Source organism: Varroa jacobsoni, unplaced genomic scaffold (assembly GCF_002532875.2).
Source record: "Varroa jacobsoni isolate VJ856 unplaced genomic scaffold, vjacob_1.0 scaffold_632, whole genome shotgun sequence".
NCBI lineage: Eukaryota > Metazoa > Arthropoda > Arachnida > Mesostigmata > Varroidae > Varroa > Varroa jacobsoni.
In genome coordinates this window covers 44434-70711 of record NW_019213534.1, presented here as the reverse complement: position 1 = coordinate 70711, position 26278 = coordinate 44434, and the positions used below count along the sequence as shown (strand labels likewise).

At 39.8% G+C, this 26278-nt stretch overlaps 1 long non-coding RNA gene across 1 annotated transcript; it reads left to right on the top strand.

Moving 5' to 3' along the window:
• Nucleotides 1-5559: 5559 nt before the first annotated feature.
• Nucleotides 5560-26058, top strand: LOC111262187 (uncharacterized). The gene is made up of 2 exons (XR_002681445.2): nucleotides 5560-7009; nucleotides 25714-26058. It is a non-coding gene; the product is annotated as an uncharacterized LOC111262187 (long non-coding RNA).
• The last annotated feature ends 220 nt before the right edge of the window (nucleotides 26059-26278 follow it).

Genomic DNA, 26278 nt, shown 5'->3' with positions numbered 1-26278 from the left:
ATTAGATGTACGACTAGTTCTTTCTTCAATATATATATATTGCGAGCTCGGTCTCATTTCCATCTCCCCATAGTATGTCTATTATTGTCGTTATGATGAATCTGATAATCTTGCTGACGTTGCTTCAGGTTGAGGCATTTTTTGGCAAGAATGCTTAATACTATCTTATCTAAACCGATCTATTCGCCCAGATATCCGCTATAGCTACGATCAACTACAGTTTGCTTAAGAGAAACCATCATAGATCATATTCTAAGAAATTCTCATATTTAAAGACGGAAAAATGAAAATGACGCCAGTTTTTGTTCGAACAGCTTTGTGCCACTTTTTATAATAATCATTATGAAACTATTACTCGTACTTATTTCAGAGGACAATTTTAGCAATTTTTCAATAGCTTCTCATCGTGTACTTAATAAAAGGCACCGTCAGAAGAATCGACTTGTCAATTTGTCGTTGATGGATAAGCCGCAAATGATTTACTTCAAAATGTTTACAAAATAGAAAGTATCTGTTCAAATTAGAGTCTTACATTTGCAATATATACGGTGTTATCTATGTATTTACTGTAAAAGTTAACACGATTGCCGTGTACACAATGCGTTACCTCTTGTACCTCTGTTATATGTTACCAGGCTAAAGCTAGATGTAGTGTATGTCCTATGGGAGCAAGATAATCAGCGCCCGTTCGCACCCTTTTTGTCAAACAAAAGTTAGAAGTTATCTTCATGTAGTAGCTAAAGTGTGTAAACTACTAAAGTATCAGTGTAATTTCTGTGCTCAGATAAAGGGAACGATTTTAGGTATAAATCAACCTGAGTGGATTGGTTTCAGTTCACTACGGATGTCCTGCACGACATCGGCATTAAGACATACGCACCCATGGACTAGCCTACAACCATGAATATATCCAAGAACAAAACAAAAATCCAACAAAAAATTGCGTCTAATTCTGGTTGCCTTCATAAGCTAACCAGAGATCTCTGAAGCACAGGATCGAAGGTCGAATAATCTTGTGATGATCTTGTCGGGTATTCCGGAAGAATCGTAATTTCGTTGGCGTTCTAAATGACAACACTGAGCAACAAATGGCCAATGGCACGAATATTATTGAGTCATGGATTTTAGATAGCCTTGGTTGGCTGCCTAGTAGTGTGGTTTGACAGTATCCGTAAAGATTTCTCTGATAGAGGCAAAAGTTGATAAAGTTCCGACAAATTCAAAACTCCGAAACGTGATTTTGGCTAATTCTAAACTTGGTTCCATAATCATTATAGTCAGCTGCTCAATTTGAACTGCAGTACGCTACTTGCTAACAAAACCGTTCTAAATACCGCATATCCGGCATATCTCTCTTACTCACTACATTTCCACTGTGAAAAAAAATAAGGGGAATTAAGTAAGAGAGTAGAGATTCGTGCATGGCGTCTAAGAAGGACATATTAAAGGACGAAAATTAAGTTGTAACATGAACGTACAACACAGTACCGTTCGCACTGTGGGAAAAAGTTATCGTGACGCCAAATAAATATCGACAATACAAAATTATCTCACAACAAACGTTAACGTAAAAGTAAGTAGGTGTACCACAGATGATTCTCACTGCCCACATCTTAGAGGATCCACTGAGATGGGAAGGTTCGAAAAGGTTTTATTCTTCGTTTAGTGAAATGACGACGAAATGCGGGGCGCACTTCAATTAAGCTCGCCAAACTAAGCAAAAAAAAATTGGCCGCATCAAGACTGTAGAAAAATAAGCGACATCGTAAGGCGCTTGTTTAATGAAGTTCCGATCATCCCGGACATGAATTATTTTGAAGTCAAATTACAGCTGAAGTTTTCTATACAATCATAACTACTCGATCCATGCAGTACAGTCTAGAAAGACGAAATGCCGGTATCCCAAAAGTAAGTCCGTCAACGGATCCACCCTATACATTTCTCCCTAATTGCTCAAGCGATTCCTTTTGCCTAAAAGGCCTTTTAAGCTAAACACAAAGTTACTTCCTGACCTATCTAATACAGTTTGAAATCTCTACATATATTTGATGCAGCCAAATCTACGTCAGGCGGTTCGCTCCTAGATGTGAATATGACATAACATATAGTAAAACAAGTATTTTTAGAAGACGCCTATCTAATTATATGGATGCAATTTAATGTCGATAAATATGTGCTTTGTACTGTAATGCTATGATATACGTCACAACCAGACTGTTAATGATAAATTCAAAATAAACGAGGGGCAAACATGAAGGTTAAGGAAGTTCCATCCAGTGTATGGCAACAGAGCTATAGGGAGGCACAGCTAACTTTGTAGTAAAAGGACAGATATGAGTTAATCCCGGGATCATGAGAAAAGCTCGACTTAGCATTTATGTAGCACAAGTCAATGTATTCATTACTAGGTACGATTATTCAGCCGTCTGTAGATCTTTCATACGCTTTCAAATTAGAAAAGGTATGCACGATATGTGCAGAGGAGACAGACATGTACAAAAAACTCCTGTCTAATATACGTGCAGAAATCGAGCACAAATACCAGTATATGGATTATCTTTAAACACAACGCTACGTTGAAAACGATCTTACTTCATTGTATATGGACTTTGTTTTGTAAAAATCATGGAAAAGACGGCCAATGATAAATTTGGCAAACGAACGCAGCTCCTTAATGCATTCAATGGTGCAGTTTCAATGAATACGCCACGTTTTATTTTTGCACGTTCCCTAGGTAAAGCGTCGAAAGCCTTTATAAAGTTGTCCACTTTATCTGCATACTGTCTGCGTGCAGCTAGATGCTTCATAGAATCAACTACGTCCTTATTTTTACAGCAATGAATGTCAAGTGGCTTTATTATCATTTTACTATTATTTTATTTACGATCATCTGAAGGTAGCGTGGAATCCCCGAAGTCGAGAGGCTTGTCGACTCCGCACAATTGACATTAACACTACGTATCTGGGATTCCGGATTGACAAATAATGAAAGTCTAGCTCAATTTGCCCATAGCACAAATGTTGTTTCTTGATATTCCCGAAGCCAGTTGCCTTCATAGCGGCCATCTGACAGCATAACCCTGTACTAGTAGCAATACTATGCGCTTGTCCTTCCTTTCCTTTGAATCTATTCCTTGTCCTGGAATAGATTCATCCAGTTATTAAAAATAATTTGATGAATAACTCTATTTACCAATCCTACCCGCATGACATATTTATACTGTTCCTAGCTAGACACAGCTAACGGGTAAGGGATGATCCGGTCACCAAGCAGTTCCTTGTATAGTTTTCCCTAGTGAGATTTTTCCGTAATCAAACGGTGGTCCTTTTAAGCACAAAATTTTTAATTACACACATATCATCATAAACAATGGGTTATCAGCTATTTTCATTACGCGATGTCGGATGCCGCAATTCTTGGATATTATCCAAATCGGCTGAACGTAATGGCACACAGAAATTATAGAAGCTTCTTAGTGTGACTGTTAGCGAAATTTATAGTATTGTTATGTCTTTTCGTTCTGTTCTTCTGTTGTTCTTCTTGAACATCGTCCAACTACAACCAGCGTACACATCCTTGACCGTGTTTAATGCTAACAAAATCGATCTTGCTTTATTGTGTCTGCTCTCCATAGTGTTCTTTTTTTTTCTAGTGATAAACAGAGGTACAGAAATTTGCAATCGACCTAAAAAATCCGTTGAAAACTATTCCCTATGTTTGTCCTACTGCACGTGCCTGCTTCTCGACAGCTCCCTGTACCGAAACAGAGAGTTGTACTCTGTACGGTCTATTTACAGAGATGTTTTGTTGATCCTAATTAGCCAGTTGCTTGCCTATGCAAAAGTCGGCGTAAGCATCGAAAAAATACAAAGGACTTGCCTTCCTATCGAGTTGCACACGCTACAACCCATCCCTCTCTACCATTCAGTGTTCAGTCGTTGGTTTTTCCGGAAGGTCGATCCCTTGACCACTTTTTTACACAGACACACACAAAAACACACACACACACACAAAGGACTCTAATCGGATCCTTAGAATAGCAAGTTAAGAGTTAGTTAAATACTATATAATAATCTACTCGATGCGGTGATCAGGCCAGCCAAACCTCTGTCTGAAACCGTTAAGGGTCGTGAGTTTAAGCTCCAGAATGCGGGACATCTAAAAAATAAGTGTTTCGAGTTATACGTCTGGCACTTCTTTTAAGAACTGCTTTACACAGATACATTCAGTGTTTAAGCACCTTATATATAGTAAATAAGCACACTTTGGAGAAAGTTTGTTGGATAACTTCTGATTTAAGAGGTAGAAGGTTCGATGCATTTTATCCGCGTATTTTTCGCCTCAAACATCGGCCAGACATTTATTTTTAGACAATTAACTTTGACGGTAAGCAAAGATACAATTTCTTTAAATTGAGCAAGACGTGGAGCTCCTAAAGAAAAAAAAAACTGAAAATGGCACAGAATTTCCATGAAAATTTCATTTAGCCTTATATATATATATATATATATATATATATGTATATAGCATTTGTTACTGACGCTATTTTTGTTAAATTTTCTGTACAAATTATATACAGTACATCGGTGACCGTCCGCACATAGACGAAACTCTTATGTATCTAAGACCCACAGGTATACCGTATAATATGTGTTAATAAGAAAAATTTTTCTTAATTATGAAGGCACCTACCTAAGGTGCTACTGAAGGCACCTAAAGGATCTTTCGTCCTCTGACTTTCTCGTGAGGAGGCAATTATGCGATTTTATCGAATGCATGCGATAGATTAGATTTTTCCCTTCAAATCAAATCAGGGCTCTTGCTGGTCGAACGATATCTTCTGTAGCATTGATTTTAATACTGTTGAATTGAAATTTTCACAAAGTGCTTTAAAAGGTATTGTTCGTTTTTAGTTATCCTCTGAAGTCCATTGACTGTTTGTTCCTATTTATTGCTCCGAAACTTTTTCTCAACCACTGTTAAACATTTCGTCAGGCGAGAATGAAGCAAAGCTGTATAGCTGGTACCGAGCGCTCAGATGCGAGCGGCCTCTTCCGTGTACTAACTGGTATAAGCGATATGAATTGTTCGACTCGTCAACGAAAAGGCACATTAAAGTATAGAAGCGCATAGGTAAAGCAGGATGTACCATACCTCTACTCTAAATTAGAGTACTATAAGATTCTACTGTGTGCATATAGGCCTTTTTTTTTTTTAAATAATTGTTGGCATAAAAATATGTTTAGGTAATTAGAGAGTACCTCATAGGAAACGCGAATTTTTGCTTTCCAGTGAATGGATAATTTGAAAGCTAATTATAGAGGGTATTCAGAAAGATTGAAATTCAGAAGAGTTCCCTCAAAAAAGATTCCATCGTAATTATAGCTGCATGTACACTAGTTACTTAGCAAGTATTAGATAATGACGATCAACAAATATATAATATCTGAGCTTGCATGCAATCTCAATTGAATAGTTTTCTATTAAGATAATTGTTCGATTACGCTAGAAAGTTCACGTTCGACTTTTCTTCTTCTTTATTGATTGCAGGCAGTTTTATCTAAGCTGCAATAGCTGACGTCGTAGAAACGTTCTCCGACATTGCTATCAAGAACAATATGTCAGTCGAAGTAAAATTAGATTGTTTGAATTCGCCGTTCGCAACCTCGTGACGTGTTCTTCACCAATGCCTACAAACAAGTCCATCGACCCGCAGACAACGTAAATAAAAGAAAAAAAAACAGCGGAAGACGTCTTTTAATCTGCAAACAAGCCATGTCAGTCTGCGGTGCTCACCGAATCAGTAACCTCTTCATCGTCATTCTGACAACGTAACAGCACGAAAAAGACGTTCAGCGGAGGACTATCCCCATCACTGGTACTTTCAGCCTTGAGCTGCTTGCTGCAGGTAGCCTACGTTGGTCAATATAAAGCTCGACAGCTGAAATCACTAAAGCGCCCTTAGAAGTGCTCCGTCTTTTGCAGGTGCGAAAACTAGAGGCCGCTACTCACTCGAAAGGGGAAGGAAGCGAAAATTCAGGCTTTTGAGGCTAAGAAATGATATGGTGCACGAATGCTATGTTAAAATCCTGCGGAGCGGAATGGTACCGTTCCTGCTAGCTACACTAAGAATAATAATAATACCTATCTGCATGGGCAACCAGTGAAGAGAGCCGACTGTGTATGTACCTAGATAGTAGGCGCTATGTTGCCTATGGTCATTAAGTAATGCAACAGTAATCTGAGTAACAATCATCGTCCGTCGATATTTCTGACCCGTTCGCTAGCGAGGGAGCAGCGGAATAAGACACACTTCATAGACTACTGTTAAGGCTTCTGCTTTTAAGTTACAGCTGTCATATACCGGCAGGAGCAGTAGATACAGACATATCCAAATAGAGTGAGTCACACAAAAGAAAAAGCGTGAAAGAGTGCGGTGTTAAATGTTGGTGAGTGTCGCTTACGAACATCTTCGAATTTACATTTCCGATTTGTAGGGTGAGCCATTGCTGCGAAGGGAATCGATATCACAAATAATCAACTAGTAGAAAAGGTCGATGAGAATTTCACGCCAGGAATTCATCGCATCGTACCACCATAACAGGCGCAACCGAAGAAGCCAGCAAGAAGTCGGTGGAATCGGCCTCGATTCCTACTAGCAGAAATAGTACCGCTGCTCCTACTGAAAGGAAAGATCGCCTATTTATTTATATCGTAATCAGCTGTACACTCTTTTTCCACCTCTGCGGAGGATAGTCGACAGACCTAAACTAGAGGTGCGCTACGCTAACGAAAGGAACCAAAGCAATTTATGTGACAAAAAAGATTCATTCACATCATTTAGAGCTAGCTTTCGTTGAAGTAACTTCATAACAGCTTACGCCGCATCAAGTTACAAACAGAAAACAATGGAACAACAGCCAACGCTGCTGCGTCATCTCAGTGGACACAGCTATGACGAGCCCGTTCGCATGCACAATTCAGTTGCCTTCAAACTCGTCAGAACTGGTGAGTGGATAAGCACGATTTGTACTTGCTAACTTAGCTACATAAAGAGACTCAGAGGCCATCCATAGTGTTTCTTAAGTGATGTGCGCTCACTCGATTAAACACCGAGATGAGTCCAATGAAACTAAATGATACATCTAGTGGCTCTGTTGCAGCCTGTCAAAGTGCACGTAACGGATCTATCATCCCAGGTAAAAATGAAATTATGCAATCAACCCACTCCGATCCTTGAGTTATGACAAAAAACCATTTACAATACTGACTGATATAGAGGACGGCGTGGTTTGGGCTAAAGCGATGCCTGTTGGCTTCGAAACGCTTATAAAGTACAGCGCATGTGCTCTAAAATTTAATCGGGACGTAGTAAATAAACAGACAAGCATGTTGTCACAAGCTTGATCACGGGTTAGCCTCTAGCGAACGAAAACCGGGCGCTCCGCACATGCTCCGTACATACAAGACACAACTTTGATACCGGATTCCGATTTGACAATCAAGTCTCTTTTAACTATGTTGTAACTATTTTTGAGCGGAAACATTTATATTACCTTTATTCTAGCGATTTCAGCCTCTCCAACCTTGACAATGCTCAATTCATTCAGGCCCCCTCAACAAGAATCTAGCACATTCAGAATAAATCTAGTGGGAGTTTAGAGGCCTGAAGGCTAACAATACCAGGTCAGAACTGAGTCGAGCAGCCAGACTGTGGACTTCTTCCACAATGGAGCCATTTCGAAGACTACTGCTGCTATGCGGCCTTGTAAAAGGACTGAAGTGACTTCATTTGTATAGAAGCAGTAGTGCATTGCGATAGCACCTGTAAACTATTTGTAAACCGGCGAATCGGGGGGCTGGTTGGCTGTCTCGCTGCTCGGATGTGAGTGCGGTGCGCGTATACGGCTTTACGGAGTGGATTTGCAAACGAAGGTTCTTGGGAACAATGGTCTTCAACTCTTCAATCTTAGGCTAGCTACTAAAGTTAGGCGGAACTGTGTTAAGATTAACAGTTTATTGGAGGTTTTCTATCACTGTTTTTTTAAAATTTGAGAGCCGGTTTTCTTTCTCTAGATTCAGGTGGGGCCTTTGGCCTTATCTTGCCTCCTGGACTCAGTTCAGCTTTCCTTTGAGCTAGACAAAAAACGTACTGTTACATATCTGTTGTACATATCATTTAAACGTAATAGAGTAACGTATGTCTCGATTGCGTACATTGGGTCTCCAAAAAGTTAAACTTGCTTAACACGAACCAGTGCGGCGATTTTTAGCTTTAGTCATACTGGCATTATAAATTGAGGATTTATTAAAAACTGATGTAATTTGCATGATTCCAACCTCTATTATGCCCTCGACGGTATGAATGGTTGTTTGACTTCGTTAAACTACTTAGTATAAATTAAGTACAAATTTTACTTAATTGCGTGTTTTCAATTGTCAAACTGCTTGTTTGGAGCAAACGAAATGAAAATTAACTATGTTCATCAGCATCCACTAATGTCAATATTGGGGGCTACTGTGGTACCAACTTGTTGACTGTACGACCAAGCGATTGTTGGCTGTGCGAAAAATGAAGTGAATGAGAACAATAGAAAATTGATATATTTTTATCGTAAGGCTTGTATGCACTTCATTCGTATTCAGCCATTGCTCTTATAGTACTTTTATTTCTCCATGTACATCGCTTTACAATTTCATCTAGACATGGTAGTAGTTATTGTGCTACTAGTGAAGGTCAGAATGAACGACGTCGTACTTTCTTCAAATCAACCTCATCTACACGAGAATGTATTCATGCAATAATTGCACATATTCATGCTGCCCGCCAGCTTGAAAGTATTTGTGGCGCCCTCGGTGGACGCTTTCGGTAACAAGAGGCCAAAACCTGTCATGGTAGATAAATCTAGTAAACGCTAGGTGGGGCCACCAGTACCCTCGTTCACTTTGCGGCAGAAAATACCCGCACCCCGAACATTCAAGTCCGGAAATCATACGCACACATATATCTAAGCTATCGTATTTCGCCAACAACGATGATAGAGGTTATGGATATCTGGAGTTCTAAGCTCCATGACGCCGAATGTAGCATTACACTCGCGTTATTAGTAAACATTCAGCATCAAAGTTCTACTGGTCCGGTCCGTGCTGCTCGTGCCACTTTGTAGTGTGATAGAATGTCGACCTAATTTTGGTATTCTACAGAAATAATTCTATTTTTTGCTTCAAATAAAAACCAGTCGCCATCTATTATATAGCCTGCCGTTTTTGATAATGACCTTTTCTACTTGGATTCAAAAGTACGTTATTAAAAAATGTAGGATTTACGCAGAGCGAATATTCGCCAAGATGCTTACGTATAGAGATACTGGAAAAACATCTTGCCCTTAGTAATACTGAAATTTAACATGCTGTAGTCATGAACATGTTCATAGTAGTCAGAATTTCCTTATGGTGATTTTCTATGTCTGGGATACTGTTACATGGCAGGGGCAGATGACATCGAGCTAATGAGAAACAAAAAAAGGTAAAAGCTAAGATCGTGTTCGTGGCTTTTTACATTCAATCTTTTCTCGTGCTTATTTCTATTCAGAAGTATATGTGGAGAAAGTGTGACCGATTGAGTCCATTAGCTGACGGTCAAGAAAGCTATAAAAACTAATCGACCTAGCCAGATCAGACGGGTCATTTTACTGTTTGTAGCCCCCCGTTGTGGTGTTGTGGGTCGCAAACGTCGACAAACCAGTCAGTTCTTGGAATTTCCTTGGATGTCGATTTAGTAGCCTCTCAATGATATAAGGCAGACAGTGGAGGGAAAAAGCCTTGAGAGGTTTCTGCTGCCCCATCACCCCTCGAATCCCAAGTCCAGAAGTCTCGCATTGCCCAAAAGTCCCTTTCGCCAACGCCTTAGGCCACAGCTCCGTAGAGGTTGCCCTACAAACACTTTCCCGCGTTCCTACCCTTCTCTCTAGTACTCTCTCTCTAGTCTCACATCACATAAACCAGCGTACCCTCCAGCAGTAGATTGCTTTTCTGATAGAGGCTCTTCCTTTTCGAACTTTCCCAGCCTACCATGTTTCTCGCTTAGACGCATTCCAACAAGTGGTTCTTTAGCCGAGTAATCACCAGGGGGCGCTTTTAGCTAACCTTGTAGGCCTTCTGAGCTGCCACAGCGTTAAGGCCTTCTGGCCAACGTTGCTCCATTGAAATGGAGGCCACATACAAGATCACGGCGGCAACAGCGGCAATGGCGGCTGCAGTGGCAGCGGTAAAAACCACCAAATCCTAAAGTTCTACGAAACACGGAGACAGTAAAACAGAGAAGAAGAGAGCAAACGTATAGAATGTGCTTACTCGTCTGCTGCTGCTATTGCTGCTGGCACTATTATCCGGTCGGCTACGCGGTGGACAGCGGCATCGACAATGCTCGTTGCGCTCTCACGTGGGTATTCTATGGCATGATACATGACAGAGCCTATCAAGTTTAATCAGTTAACTTGGCGCAGGTTTTGTATGTCTAACGGAAGATGCCATGAAATTTGCTTTTGCCCAGTGAAAGAAGAAACGAAAATTTACCCTTAAAACTTTCACCCTAACCCAACATTTTCCATATAGCAACACCAATGCTCATTGGCGTTATACAAAATCAACAACAAATGCAATCAATGGCGACTGAGAAATGGACGTCCCATGAGGGCTGTATCCCTTCTTGTAAATTATTGAATCACTGATGCTTTTGCACGCAGCAACCGATTGACAATTTCTGCTCAAGCAGTCGATGATCTTTTTTCTGTTAACCAATAATCAATAACAACTGAGATCTTCAAGCAGTATATGGCCGTCTAATAATTTCTGGAGTGTTGTTTTTGATTTGAGGAGGCATACTCTTTTGCTTCTTTTTCTTATATTTAGCTCTGGCGTTTTCCTAGATACCATTTGCTCCTATGGCCAAGGGGACGTAGGCAATTCTTCGGTTCACCGTTCTTTACATACGGTGACTGACAAATACGGCTGTGGCCGGGGTCGTTGGATCACAAAGTGTGACTACAACGAAGGCCGTCGCGTAACGTGGCGACAACGCTCAGGACGGCAGCAACCATTGTCTGCGTCGTACCCGAGACTTCCAGCAGGACCGGAAGAAGCATACTGGACGAGGACGAGGGCGATGGAGATTTTATTCTCCCGTAAATTTTCCTGCTCCTTTTCTTTACCGATAAATAACACACAGTTGTATGCATACATTCACACGCACACATCCAATGGAACATGCTAAAATTTGCCTGGATAGACCGTTTGTTGCAGGCTGGTTCATTTATACACTTTGTGGAGTGAAGCTTGGGACGGCGGAAATTTTTACCGGGCCAAGCGATTGACTGAGGCAAGATGGAGAAAAACCTACACATAATCCTTTTGCGCTTTTATTTTTTCTTCGTTTATCAATTTTCCTCCTGCCTTAAGCCCGCTGCAGTGCGCTGATGATTCCGAAACTGCAGGTTCGGCGCCATAGTATAAGGAACGACCACGCTGCACCGGCAAACGTGTGGGAAGACTGACTGAGGGCTGTGTGCCCAAGTCTGGCTACAAACATATGTGCGGATACGTCTGTATGTATCATAGAATTATTAAGGAAATAAAATAAAAGATCTCAATGGAAAAAAAACTTACACGGGGAGGAAACTGCCTATTCCTACAAGGCACTTATACGTATATATCCTCCGTATACGTGCATCGGATGATAGCTATAAAGGCGCATTCAGACCTTAATATATATAAGAGTCAGAAGTGGTTGCTAAAATGTTTGATGTTAGGAAGCTTTTACTCAAACTTTATATATGTTTATTAACTCGTAGAACTTGAAGGTTGTCACATTTGAGGTACGAGAACATGTTTTTTTTTACGTGGTGAAGGCTAGCTTACCCATTTGACTGGAGTGCCAAAGAGTTCTTATCAGAATAGTCAGATAGTTATGGTGGCCTTGTTGTTGACTGCTTGGCCGGCAGACGAGGTAAGTTGGTGCCTAGTAAGTTGTGTGCTCTTAAAAGGTTTGCCTACAGAAAGAGATAGATGACATTGGCCAGCCGTTTGTCTAATGCAATAACGCCTCTGGGCGATAGCGGACGTAAAACTCGAAACACAGAGAGACTGATGTGTAAAACGTTAAAATTTAGCTATAAAAATAGCTTCGTAGAGCAGCCAATAAGCGACAAGTTCGTCCCATTTATTTAAGGAATGAATCATAGATACGTCGGCCAAAGAACACTTATCCATTAAATTAGCAATCCTATACGGTGTTTAAGAAAAGCGTCCTAAAAAAGTATATTTGTTCCAATTAGCGTTGCCGTCTATGAGAGAAAGATTGTCCTTAGAAATTATTTCTATATTTAATTACCAAAACTCGACAACGAAGCGCCTCCTCGGATGAAGCCCTAGTTGCCGGCCAAAATTCATATCAAAGCAATTGCTTTAAGTATGCTATTTTAAATGTTACGAGCCTAGGTACAACAGACTTACAGAAACAGAATATACATATATATATATATATATATATATATATACCTAGGCTTGTAATCTTTAAAATAGCATACTTAATATATATATATATATATTGGGAATAATAAACCAAATATTTCTGCATTTGGCTTTTAAAAGCGAAAACACGCGTTACATGGTCACGGATAACTCTATTTTTAGTATCGTTCTAGACGACCTCGTAACCTTCACCAAGTCAGTTTGAACGGTACTGCGAACGAGAATAGCTCCCGTTGCCGTCGCGTTAAGCCAACCTATGAGTAAGCGATTTGCCGCGATACAAAAATGGCATATCGATCTTAGTCAGTAAATTGTGTTATGTTAATTTAAATAACAAACTGTCGGTGAATTAGTAATAAGACACAGATGAGAAGTCTGGAAGCCTAAACCCTTAGCTTTATAGAAAAAAAAGGCCTGTTAACATATTACCAATATTATTTAGTCCTGCATAAGTGGAACGTTTCATTATTTTCATTATTATTATTAAACTTTATTATTCCAGTATTTTCCACAGTCTACGCTCGACGTTTTGTGGCAGTTCATGCAGCTAATGCGAGCGTGATAGTCCTATCTTCATAAAGCATTCTCTACTTCAGTAACAAGCGCATATCTAAGGGCCCTAGTCACGCGAATTGCCGCCAGCTAAACAGCTGTAACGGTTTTAAAACAAGATGTCTGCCGTGCCACACGGCACCCGACGCAGCGCCTGCTAAAAAACGCGCCCAAAAAAATGGCGTGCTTGGCTTCAGTTAGAAGAGACATAAGTTAGATTGCAATGTAGCAGCTGATTCCGATCGCATAGAACTGACGCGCTATACGTCACAGCATCTGACTGTAGTGATTACTATGCGAACCGCAAGAGGTCACCGCTGTAAATCTAAAAAATACAGCAACGTTGGAAAAAATTGTTTGCTAGCATCTAAAATTTTGTCTAATTTTTTTTTACTTACTCGGGTGCAGCTCTTTCACTCTTATGTACTTTCGTCGGGACACGCCATTGCAGTTTTCATTAATCACGTTATCAAATATCTAACAACAAAGTTTTTTTAAGGAGGACACTTTAAAGTACGTTAGAAAATCGTACGGTACAATCGAAAATATTAGGCAGCAATACAATTCATATAACTTGTAATCTTCTACTCTTTTAGGGTTTTTTTTTTTTTTTTTTACTGAAACTGTATTTAATCTTCACGAAATGTTTTGTCTACGCGACGATTTTCATCGTTTACGTTAATGTTTATTAAACATAGTTTCCGTTTTCCACCCGAGTGCAGCTTCAAGTTGAAACTTAATCTGTTGATGAGTAATTTTCGAAAAAACGCTCGTCCTCCAATCCGCCAAAAGCCGTTTATCTTTAACTGGCGTCAGGCGATATTATATGTATAGATTTGTTAAGGAATACAAGGGAATCAAGTTCTGAGCCGAAAGCAAACCAACAGGTTCAAAATGCCAATGATTCAAAACGGCCAAATGGTCTGAAAAGTGCAAAGAAACACAGAAGGACTAATCATCAGAACTTATCTGTGTGACTAAACTGACAACGGATACATTCCTCTTGAAAGCAGCAGGTAACATGTATCTAAACGATAAAAAGTATGAGTAGAAATTGCTTTTTTTCATAAATTTTGAGTCATTGGAATCTCAACTCCATCAAGAACTTCTGGCTTAGTCTCACGGAAAAATTGTTCGAACTTTTGGAAAGCTGCATGGAAATCAGCAATAACGTAGACTTTCAATTTCGGCTAAAAAGAAAGGGCGTTTATGATCTAGTAGAAGGTTCCGAACAAATCGGATAATAGCCGATGGTTGCGAAAGATACAGCTCTGCGCTATAACGAGTTCGGGGGGTTTGCTTCTAATCAGAACTGATTCTTTTTAACACAAAGGATACGCCTGTTATGACAAACAGACCGACAAAGTCTGTTCGAATTCGGATTGACCGTAGCAAGCTTGCGCCCGATAAAAAAGCAATGTTTTGATACTATGTATTTATAGAAACGTGTATACAATCTGGTGCACTTCTAAGAACAGACAATGTGCATAGATGAATTCTGTTGTAGTACATTGAGCTGTAAATGGCCCAGGAAACTCAAACCGATACATACATACACACACATTCATAGGGAAGATTGTTTATAACAACGTTTTCCGCTCTCATATCTTAGTGTATCCTCTGCGGTAGTTTCCCACATGAGAAACAAGATCCACACATTTTCTGGCTGTGTGTACATGCATGCATCGAAGTATTGCAAAATCTTTAATAGTGCTCTGCGTAATGCAATGCGTAGGTCTGACTTTCTATGTTGTCCAATCTTACCGTCTATTTGCTTGCTAGACTGACTGCTGGTATAGCCCCTCTTAACTTCTTCTAGTGTGGTCTGGGCTGGTAATTAGACGAACTAGATAACCCTACTCACACTTTCCTTCGTAGAATAGATTTATAGTGGGTAATTCTTGCCAGCGCTGCGGGTCCATATCCCGTTCGCTCGCCTTACCGGGTTGTCTTCGTTTTGCACCCCCGACTTTCGCTGTTCTCTACATCCCTTGCTCTTAGTGCTATCAATTAGGTCCGCAAGATCGTCGTAAGCAAGCTGCGTTCTTATCGTCCTTGTTCAAACACCATAAGATTTAAAGTTAGGTACCAGCTGTCGCTCTCCATAAAGTACATAATAGGTCAGGATCTGACTCGGACCTATGCCGAACTTTTGAGCAAGTACATATAATAGTAGCAACTTATGTTTGCATAATAGATACTCTATCTAGAAACCTCAGCCACTGTTTATATCGAATACAGAGTTTGCATGATGACGAGGGTACGCTTATATGACGCTCTTCTTGTACAAAATGATTGTTACTTTGCACGTAATTAAAGCAATCATTATGGCGTCGACTGTTCAAGCTAAAATATGGCCTCGCTAATGATACGACAGGTCGCGATATGATATAGCACGTTTGCACGATGGACCACATCAACGTATGGACGCAGAATGCTCTCAAGAGGAAAGGAGTTCTGTTAATTTAATCAAGTCTGTCGCGATACCATATTCCGGTATCGAGAGAAGTCGATAATTATTTGCTAAACAGTACCCGATGTCTAGCTGACGCGCGTACGTTGAGATATTTATTTGTCCATTGGGACCTACCAATATGATTACATTCAGTTAAGTAAGGCAGTATAAATGTTACTAAAGAGCCTACCGTCTAAGAACGAAAAGTAAGTCCTAACAATGCTTAAGGCTAATGATCGGTCTAAACATATATCATAGCTCTGCTTTGTTACCCGCCGTACAATATGAACGAACGCGATCCAACTAACGGGTTGTGTTTGCTGTTTGTCTTTTGATGAAACGATCACTCGGTGATCGAATCAAGATTCACAAGTACCTATCCATAATCTGTTCTGGAGTATAAAATAAAGAATGGCACAGAAAATGTTCAGTGATCTACTAGGTGTTGTCGGAGCAGGCTAACCTGTTGTGGCTCTACGAAGGTAGGCGTGTCGATAACGTCCCGTTGCTTATGATTCCGATGATCTGAAAAAGAACATTAGGTAAAATTAATAATAATAAGATAAAAATACTCACAGATAAATGGCGTTCTACTGTTTTTTGCTTCTACATTGTCCTACTAACAGGTGCCGAATAAATGAAGAAATGTGATTAGAGGTAAAGTCGGAAGAGAGTGCTAATATTCAGCAGGTGCTATTACTGTTCTGTGCACGTATGCAGCGGTATCAGTATTTGTATTATGTTATGAGCTAAATAACGTCGGAATGCTGAGCAGAGATGACTCGGTCTGTCAGTTTTCTAGAGTTCGTAGGAGCTCTGCTAATATACGACTATGACCAATGCAGAGATAATCGAGTGAAAAAACCCAATTGAACGGAAAAACATATCAACGCAACATACATGCCCGGCTACAAACTCTTAGTTTCACCACTCAAAAGGTCTTTTAGTACCGCACGATTATTAAACCCGTGTTTCATCGCAGTAAAAATAGCTCACCCCTGAAATTATTTCTACTTTTATTATCGTCCTTCAGCTAGCTCGACGACAATAAATTTTTCGGGCGCATTGCGTCTAGCATATACAACCATAACATATACGTAAAATTTCATGAGAGGGGAAGATTGTCGGAAATTTGAAAACGATTGGTATATGTCTTCGACAAAAATAACTTAAGATAGAACGCCTTAAATGTCTGCCAATATTCATTTTATTTTACAGTTGATTACGATAGAAGCATAAATGCTACCTAGACCCATAAAAAATTGGTGCCACTTATGATATAGATCGGCGATGAAGATAAGATTGTCACTTTTGTTTTGAGAACCGACTGATGCTCTCCGTAGTGGTCCACCAATTACGGAAAGAGGGGGCAGAACTGTTGTAGGAGTTACGCAGTACAGACATGTGAGTAGCCATCATATCGCCTAATAACTAAATGTCAATTACCAGAGAGTTTTACGCCATTTGAAGAAAGCAGGCTTCGAGAAGGGTTTAATGTACGGAAAATAGTGTACACGATCGTAGTTCTACCTGCGAAACCCCACGAATCGAGGCATTTCTAAAGCGGCCCGTAACGAGTGATGAAAAATGGATCATATAAAAAAAAGAAGTCTACAAATAAAAAAATTTATTCCACGGTCTGCGTCGAAGCATAGATTGATATCAAAGAGAGCGATACAATGCGTTTAATGGGATCGGACAGATCTCGGTCAAAAGATTGATCCGGATCTGTACTATTAGCGACGAACCAGATGACAGTGAACCACTGAAGAGGTCGAATAAACCTAGCGAATAAGACGGCCCCATCTTTCATCAATGACAATGCTAGATCACAGACATGATTAGCTACCCGGCGAAGATTAGGAGAACTTCGATGACAGATCTTATTGCATTCGCCATATAGCCCAAATCTTGCAGTGTCAGAGTATCATTATCTTACTTACAAGTTAAACCATACCAAGCAAGCAAATAACGGAGCCTTATAGGTAAAAAAAAATGGCGAATATTTAGTTTGGTAATGTTATATTATAAAATGAAAAAAATATTTTAGCTTAAAAATAGTCAGTACTTTTTCGGCAACCCGGTATAGATGACCATCCCCTTGCACACAAGTTCTAGCGACACGTTGTGGTCTAGGTTCGAGCCCGTGTACGGTGGGACCAGCCAGCCGTTTGGTGCAATGCCTAACGGTGATATAGGATATAAAACTCGAAACACTACAGGGTAGTCCATTCAAATCAAGGCGGGCAGTCGATTGCAAAGGGCATGTACCCTTCTGTGACGAGACGAAAGCTAACTCTTTTATGGACAAGTCAATAAACTTGTCATGGCGCAAAGCAACGCGTTTTTTTCTCAATTTTAACAAAGGTAAACCATTATTGGATTTCGCAATTTACTCCTAGCGCGACTAAAAGCTTGGTTGAAATCGACAATCTAAACTTTTGATATTTTTCCTACACCTTATACAAATAGAAAAAATTATTTGGAGTAAATCGCAGGACCTTGAATTAGGTTTAGATCTAAAGAGCTCAAAAAAGGCTCAAAAAAATATTTTTGGCAACTTCAATTTTTTATATAGAAATTTTAAAATTAACGGCCGTTTTGCAGAGCAGAATATCAATCGTCGTTTGAGTCGTCTATGTGGTCTCCACCGGCTTGCCTCTTTGAGATTGGCTGCTTTGGGCCACTGAATTTCTGGGACTCTAGGCCCACTGTCAGCTCAAAATTCACTTCCGTTGGGGTTTTCTACATATAGAATACTTGAACGACACTTACAAAACTGTGTTTATACATACCAGTATTGCCTGACGCGTGATTACATTCAAGTTATTGGTGTGTATTCGATGTGTATATATATATATATACATCAATGGTTGTTATATGATTCAACCTTTATAATCCGAAATTATCCTAAACGTCCTGGATATGGTTTTTATATTATCTGCTTCGCGAAGATGAGCATTACTTCGCAGGATAGGAATTAATGCCGATATAGGACAAGTATAGTAGATAGGAAATCTATCAGTGAGGGGTTGCAGGATCTTCACAAACCCACTATGTTCTACTTTATTGGTTAGTTCGCTTTTTTTTTTTTTGAACATGGATCATCGCTATCTATGAATAGATTTTCAATAAAATAATTATGCTCCAATTTTAATTAAAGCTAGAATTAGAAGAATAACTATTTTCGAATATTGAATGTGTTTTTTATACCATGTTAATACTAACATCCAAAGGGTGTTTCGACTGTTCGATGTGGTGGAAAATATATCCTCTATATACTACTGCATGCTCCATAGGTAGCTTATTCATTTCATATGTGCACAATAGGTGAGAAATTTCGGACGCGTGCGACTAATGCAGGACAAATTCTGCAATTTGCAATATTCACGGCCTCACTAGCGAAGGCAAAACGTCCAAAAATGCTTATTATAGCTGACCATGTGTCCCAGCATGCAGGCGCGAACTAAGGTCACACCGAAGTTAACAAAACTGGTGACCGACACGTGTATGTCCATACTCATACATATGCACCTGTTTTACAAAATCCTTTCATGTATCAAATATTACGTTTATACAACATTGACGGCCCTACATTCTGCAGCACTACGACTGCTATGTAGTATAATCTCTCACTGAAACTCGTCAATATAACTTAACACTATTTGAAACGTTGCATGGTTGAAACACGATCATTAACAAGATGTTCTTTAAGCACTGAAAAAGCACTGAAAGCAGTAAAAATTCAACCATCCACAAATGTTTTTTCTACAGCATTAGATTACTAGAACAGTTCTATGTAGGTTTTATATGCTACGCTATTATAAAAAAGGACATTCTTTTTCCTGACCTGCTGTTGAGATGTGAAAAGTCATAATTTAGATGTTTTTATCTACTTGATACGCGTGCGTCAGTAGTTGATGCTGTACCTTAGAACCGGAAATACTTTGTTAACTTTGGACCAACTCTGCATGAACTTGTATTTAATCCGATATATCGTAAACGAGCAGACCACACTGTTAGACGTTTAACTGACAACTTTTATCTGACAATCTATTAACCGTGCCCATACAGCTCATTTCTTATAAATGGAATCTGAATGAACGTGTTACACTTAAGGCAATTCCTTTTTAAGCGACTAAAATCGTTTGGTGCTGACAGAAAACCAGAACGCTTTTTAATTCTAGAAAATATATTCTGGAAAGTTTTCCGGCCAACTCTTATGTACGCGTCGCGTTTTACGCTACCATTATGACGTTGCAGATCTCACTAGCGAATTATCTTGGCTTTAAGAGAGATGCCACACTGGGACGGAATGTATCGGTTCGGTGCCAAATCATATATGCCTCAATTGTCTTGCACCTTAGTTTTTTTTCAACCTGCCTCTGTGTTTTTCCAGACGTTAAAACGGTTTTTACATTTAATTAGGAAAGACCTCAACTTTGCCTTCGTTTTTTATTGATCGTCCGAAAATTTTAAAGAAGTTTTAGCTTGAAATTTATAACTTTGTCAAGAAAAAAAACCTTGAAGGAAACTCCCACTGGCTACAGCGGTCGGGGCAATATTGGTATAAGCGTCTGGTGTAAAAAACGCCACGCGACGTGTGAACCGGCGCATGATCGCAGTGAAAAGTTTACAATGCGTTCATCCAAAGTTTTTTGGATTTATTTTGACAGATCACGCTGTGCAATCTTTTTAAACGTTCTGAGAGTACTCGTTAATGAAAGTAAAACCATAAGTTTACAATTCACTGGTTCGTTATAATATGTTTGCCGCGCAGACATTTGAATTTTTGTCATTACGCTATACCTGCATATGCACGTCTCGTTGTCTGTCGTAACGCAGTGGGTTCATTAAGGCTTGCCTTAGATAATTGTTGACGGATCTTCCAAATGAGGCTCTTCACAGCACAATCTTTGCTGTGAGCATTTTTGAACCCAAATATCAGTTAATATAGCTCCTGTAAAATGTCTTTTTCCTTCGAAAACTTCCTCAGGATCACAGCGATCCTCAAGCATGAGTTATGTTGCTTACACGTTTTCAGCCGTACGAGGTCTTCGAAACAGAAGGAACAAGACGACGTGAGTTGACAAAAGCAATACCTTGGGTGATGAAAGTTTTCCTTAGGGAATTCTCCAGTAGCAAGCTTGAAAGAAAAGATAGAAATCAATAACTTTTCGTTAAGGCAAAAAAGGCAGGCCGAGTCATATCAATTTATCATAATCATATCTGGGAAAAATGCTGGGAAAGGTTACCTCAGGAGCAAAACAAGTGACTATAAATATATTTCAGCATCCTAGAATAGAAGTAGTAAACACTTTGTGAGATAGGCGACATGTTGTTACGCAAAGAAGGGTCTGGTGAGAACGCAAACATAACAATATCTATTCGCATGATATACAACCCTTGGTGCCCACAAGTGGTGTTGGCCCTTTAGTGCGAAACAAGAATAGATTTTTCCAGGAAATATAGTCCTATTTTTACTTACCTGATGTAAACACATGTATATGGTCATGGATCATCTGCATATATATATATATATATATATAATGTAATTATTCTCTCAAGGATAGAAATGTGGAAGGCAATGTATAGCTCACATATGTAGCTATTCTGTCGTATGTTTGGCCAGGTGGCTAAATGCTGAAATTTAGAGGCAAAAATTCTTCTGTATTTTTGACTTTCGTGAAACCTTTACAGCTGCATAAGACTAAGCGGTAATGATACAAAAAGAATATAAATTTGTACCTGCTCAAAAAATCACGCAATTGTGCCTGCGAAAGACTCGCCAAAGGGCAATACCTTTTTACTACGTTATGCCTTATGGGATATTTATGGTTATTGATATGGAGTTGCGAACACAGGGCAATTAAAATGAAATTCTTTGTATTCACCTTTGCTGACAGTAATTAAAGATTTCAGGTCAACAACACAGTATCACAATGATTATGAGGCTATTAAAATACGTTACATCATATGGAATGCACCAGTCGAGTTCCTAAAATCTTAATTTGAGCTACTTGTTGGGTGTCCTAAAGATAGTGCCAGCAGACAACGAGCGGTATGATATCTAGGATTGTTTTTCCCACAGCGGGAGCACCTAAACCCATCATCAAACCAGATGAAAGACCTGTTCCTGATTTTTTTCATCCAGTTCATAAGATTGGTCTTCAAGTGATGGGAACTCGGAGTGGCGATGCATGTCTTCGGACAATCGTAACGAATCGGCTAAGAGATACGCGAGATGGTTTGATTCCAGTGCTCTACTAAGAAACCGAGCGTTGTCGCCATTTAGTCATTCGAGGCTGCAAGAAACAAACGATAAGGCGATTTAATCGCCCATGTAGGCGTAATAGCCTTTCTGCATCTCCCGAAAACTTCTGTCGTTAACGGAGATAAACGAGCTTGAGTAAAGAAACCGAGTAGGGTAGGTGAGACGCGATTCGGTTGAGTAAAAGGTATCAGTGGCCATCATCTTGCCTCTCCTTCTGAAGTTCATTGCCTGAAACTTGACTCGTATACCCGTAAGCCGTCCGGATACAGAATAACTTAACTAACCTTTTTGTTCTTTTTTCAATCAAGTAAGTCCTCAAGCAATATGGAGAAAAAGAGTGAGCGTAAGTAGTCGGTTTGATCCAGGTCACTTATCTGCGGAAAAGCTGGAAATTGGCCTTTATCTTGCGAAGTTGCAAAGAGAAAGTTGGATACGTTCCTATGACACTTTAATCAACCAGCGGGAACATAGTTTTACTCTTGGGCGTCAAATCGATAAAAAACAATTCTATAGATATGAAGTTTTCTAGCCAAGAATCAATTTTATACATAAAAACTTCAATTCCAACTATGGGATTTTAGCCAACTGTCCAGGATCTAACCACGGAAGTCTTGAACATTTAAGTTTTTTTCCATAATAAAAAATTATCAGGACACATTCACACTCTCCTTTTTACTGAATATTTAAAGACGGACCGATTTTCGAAACTATCGATTAGAAGCTCACGCGCTTATCATATATTACTATCTCCCTCTTTTTCTCGGAAAACCCCTTGATGTGAGGAAGAACCAGTTCCAAGTATTAACTAAATATATGTACACACATTCACGCGACGGATCGTGTTCGTTCATTTATTATAAAATCGTTGTGCACCTATACAGAATTTTGTTAGTCTAGCATAGACCTGCTATGAAATGTACGCCAGATTTGAGTATACCTAAATCGACGCTAGCTTTTTTTTTTTTTTTTTTTTTTTTTTTTTTCGGAATTTCGTTGTGGTGCAGAGAAACGGAAATAACTTTTCGTCATTTTTCCAATATTGGGCCTTTCTATTCACAGCACCCGCACTCTGATACCAATTGGGGTCACAGCGAAAATCTCACAATGAACTTAGGTGTACGACTCTAACACAAACGCCCAACTTAAACATTAAGGATGAAAATGTTCAACCGATTACATCGACTTCTTCCTAAAGCCCATGATAATTACGATGGTCATGGTCGTAGACGCTACCCACTATTTTTCGTCTGCCTCTCGTAATACGATGGTGATAATAAAAATAATAATCATCATCTAAGCATACCAACATATATTTGACGGGAGGAGCTATTGGTGACAATAAGTGCGGCTTGTTGGACCGTTTTGCGATATAGGAAGATTTAAAATCATCCAGCAGCATCCATGGTAGCCGACGGTCAGCGTCAAATCCGTACCAGCCGACTACGGCAGTCAACAGACGTACCAAATGTCTAATGAATCTATATAAACAGCTCCTCTCCGTATGTGACGTCATCCGCTATTTCCTTTCGTCGGAAATGATGTCTATTGATCCGCTACGGGTTCAGCTGGGGTGAGGAACAAAAAGCTGTTTGAATGCTAACTTTATCTTCCGTTATTACGCGTCGCGTATTATCCCTAAGGCGCCGGTAACAACAAAACCATTACTGCACGCACGTACACCATTCTCGAAACGTGCATAAGTATGCATGTATCACTATAGCAATATAGTAAGCTATACTAAACAGTATACGTTCTTATTGTATTTAGTCGAAAGCCAATCGATAAAGAAATACAGAAATGTAGATGAAGCAAGGTAGAGTATAGGAATTCGAAGGAATGACCAAAGAGGGCTCCTTTCAAAATATTGCATTGTAACATGACGGGCTGGATTTTGGAATAAGCCGGTTGCAGGCAGCAACGCTCGGTCCCTTGTGCGTGCTCCCTTTATGAAATCGATGGACAACACTTAATAACAATTTATCTTCACTCTTTGGGGAATTGCAATGGTACGACGCGGTTCGACCCTTATCGCCATTCTAGTGTATGTGTGGTAATGGTAGCCTTGCAGCCTTTTCGAAGCGGCTTGAGCATCAGGTAGGCTTTGTTTAGCAATACGGCGGCAGACCATTTGCTCATTGACTGTAGGTGCCATACGCTCGTGCAGATTGGCGTGCAATTGTTTGAGCATTTGTGTGCGCGCGTGTATGTGAGTACGTGCATGGGTACGGCTCTTCGATGGACGATGTGCTACTCTCAGCCGACCGATCGACTATAGTTCCGTTATGCAGGGGACGCTCCCACAAGGCACCGGCTATAGCCTCAGCCTGTACAATCACTATTAGCTAAATGGGAAAACAATGCCAAAAGAAGTAAAGATCCTGGATTGCCGGTCAGGTGCGGGCGGCCTTGTTGTCGGAGGATGTTGAGACAGGTGAGAGTTTCTTCGCTTTGAAAAAGTGAAACTGAGAAAGGGACAAAATGTTGACGACAAAAGATTGCTGAAAAGCAAAACGATGACAAAGATAAACAATTACATGGAAAGATTTGTCGTTTTGCGCAAGCGGCGCCTTGTTTGCGTGTTACGGCTGCAGAGTGTGTAGCCCCCCAAATTTCGCTGTGAACTTTTCATTTACTTTATAAGTAAGTTGATCTTGAAAGAAAATCCTGGAACGTCAATCGGATACCACTAAACGAATAAGTGTACTGATACAATAGTGAGATTGCCGCTGGAATGATGATTTGTAAATTCAGCCCGAGGCTTTACAGAGGTATTTACTAAACTTATGCCATTAATATTTGCAAAATAAGGTAGATCACGCCGCGGAAAAATTGATGAAAAGTTACTTATATCTAGTTGTTTAAGCGGCATTTTTTATAATGAGTGTAAGGTTAAAATCAACAGAATCTTAAAAAAAAATTTGCTAATCAGGGCAGAAGGCGGATTATTGAGCTCCATTCAAAGTAACAATAAGGATTTATATGTACGTATCAAGCGCGGCTAACGCATTAAGCAGACATTTTGAGCAGATATCGAAGCGCTTGTGGTGTGGTGATCCGGTGAATTTTGATATTACCTTTTCAATTCCTATTGAATTAAATATATATATATATATATATTTTTTTTTTTTTCTCTTACGATATTTCATTTTTCATTGCTAAACATTTAATTTTTCTAAACTATATATATAATTTCCATAGATTTATATATACAGTAAACAGAAATTCAAAACGAGGACGCGATTTAATAAAATTCTCTAGGGTGTACTACTTGAATCTATTTTTGCCCCTTCCATTGGCAACTTAATAGGCACAACGACCAGGAGGTTAACAGATAATTGCTGCTGCGAAAAAAGCTTTGCGATAAATCCAAGTCTAGCTTTTAACATATGCCACACAATAATTTTCAGTCAGGTCTTGCTACTGTGTACGATGTATAAGTGATCCAGATTTGACGTACACCACAATAGATTTATACAAATCAGCTAATTGCCATGTTTTCCGCCATTGAGAAAACTTTGAAGATTACAAGATAACCCTCAAGCGTTTGGAAACGCACTTTCACGGCGGAAAGCCATGAAAGAAACGAGGGCTGCTCTTTCGGGAGCGCATCACTAACGAGCTAATCTTGACCAACAACTACGCCGTTGTCTCGTTCGAAGTTCGTTGAGTTCCGTATCAAACCTAGAATGCATCTAGCCATATATCAGAATTCATTGATTTAATAACTAGGTACATCTAGTTGAGCCTGACTACTAGTGCCTTCGTAGGAACTAAGGAATGGTCAAAAAGCTCGATTATATCATGATCTATTTTCAGTTACTCATCAACTGTAGAACGGGTGTGTAAAGCTCGGATCTGTGTTATTCCGTAACATAATTTCAACTATGTATTATGCTTTTTCAGTCAACTAGGTTGTCCTTTGTCAAGCGTAAACCGGATTATCGAATTAGATATAAAGGATATTTTGCACCGCCAAAGGACTACATCTGTGTATTAGCATACGTGTGTCGAGCTTGCGAGCTGCCAACAAATAATGTGTACATCAAGAACGACTTCTAATAGGTGAATTTTCGAAGTACGCGCATTTTTGCTTTTTTTATCCGAAATTTCCAAACATATCATCCCTATATTTTAATGCACGATCCTTCGCTGTCGCTCCGGTCTGCCACAAGATTTTCACAAGGATATTTAAATACGTAGTTTTGACAGCTTAGGAACTCTGCCTGCCAGCCAATCGATCACTCTGAAGATCCGATATCGCACAACACCGAAAATCAACATTATCTTCTTGGGCCCCAAGAATCACCCACCCGAAACATGCTTTCGGTGCGTTCCACCGCCCGCGTACGTGTTCTGTTGCAGCCTCCGCTCATTCGACTAGGGCGCGCTTATGTTCCGGCCCGAGCTGCCGCCCGATCAACGAGTGATTGTTTATGGACTACGCGTGAGCAGTAGCCGCTCATAGACG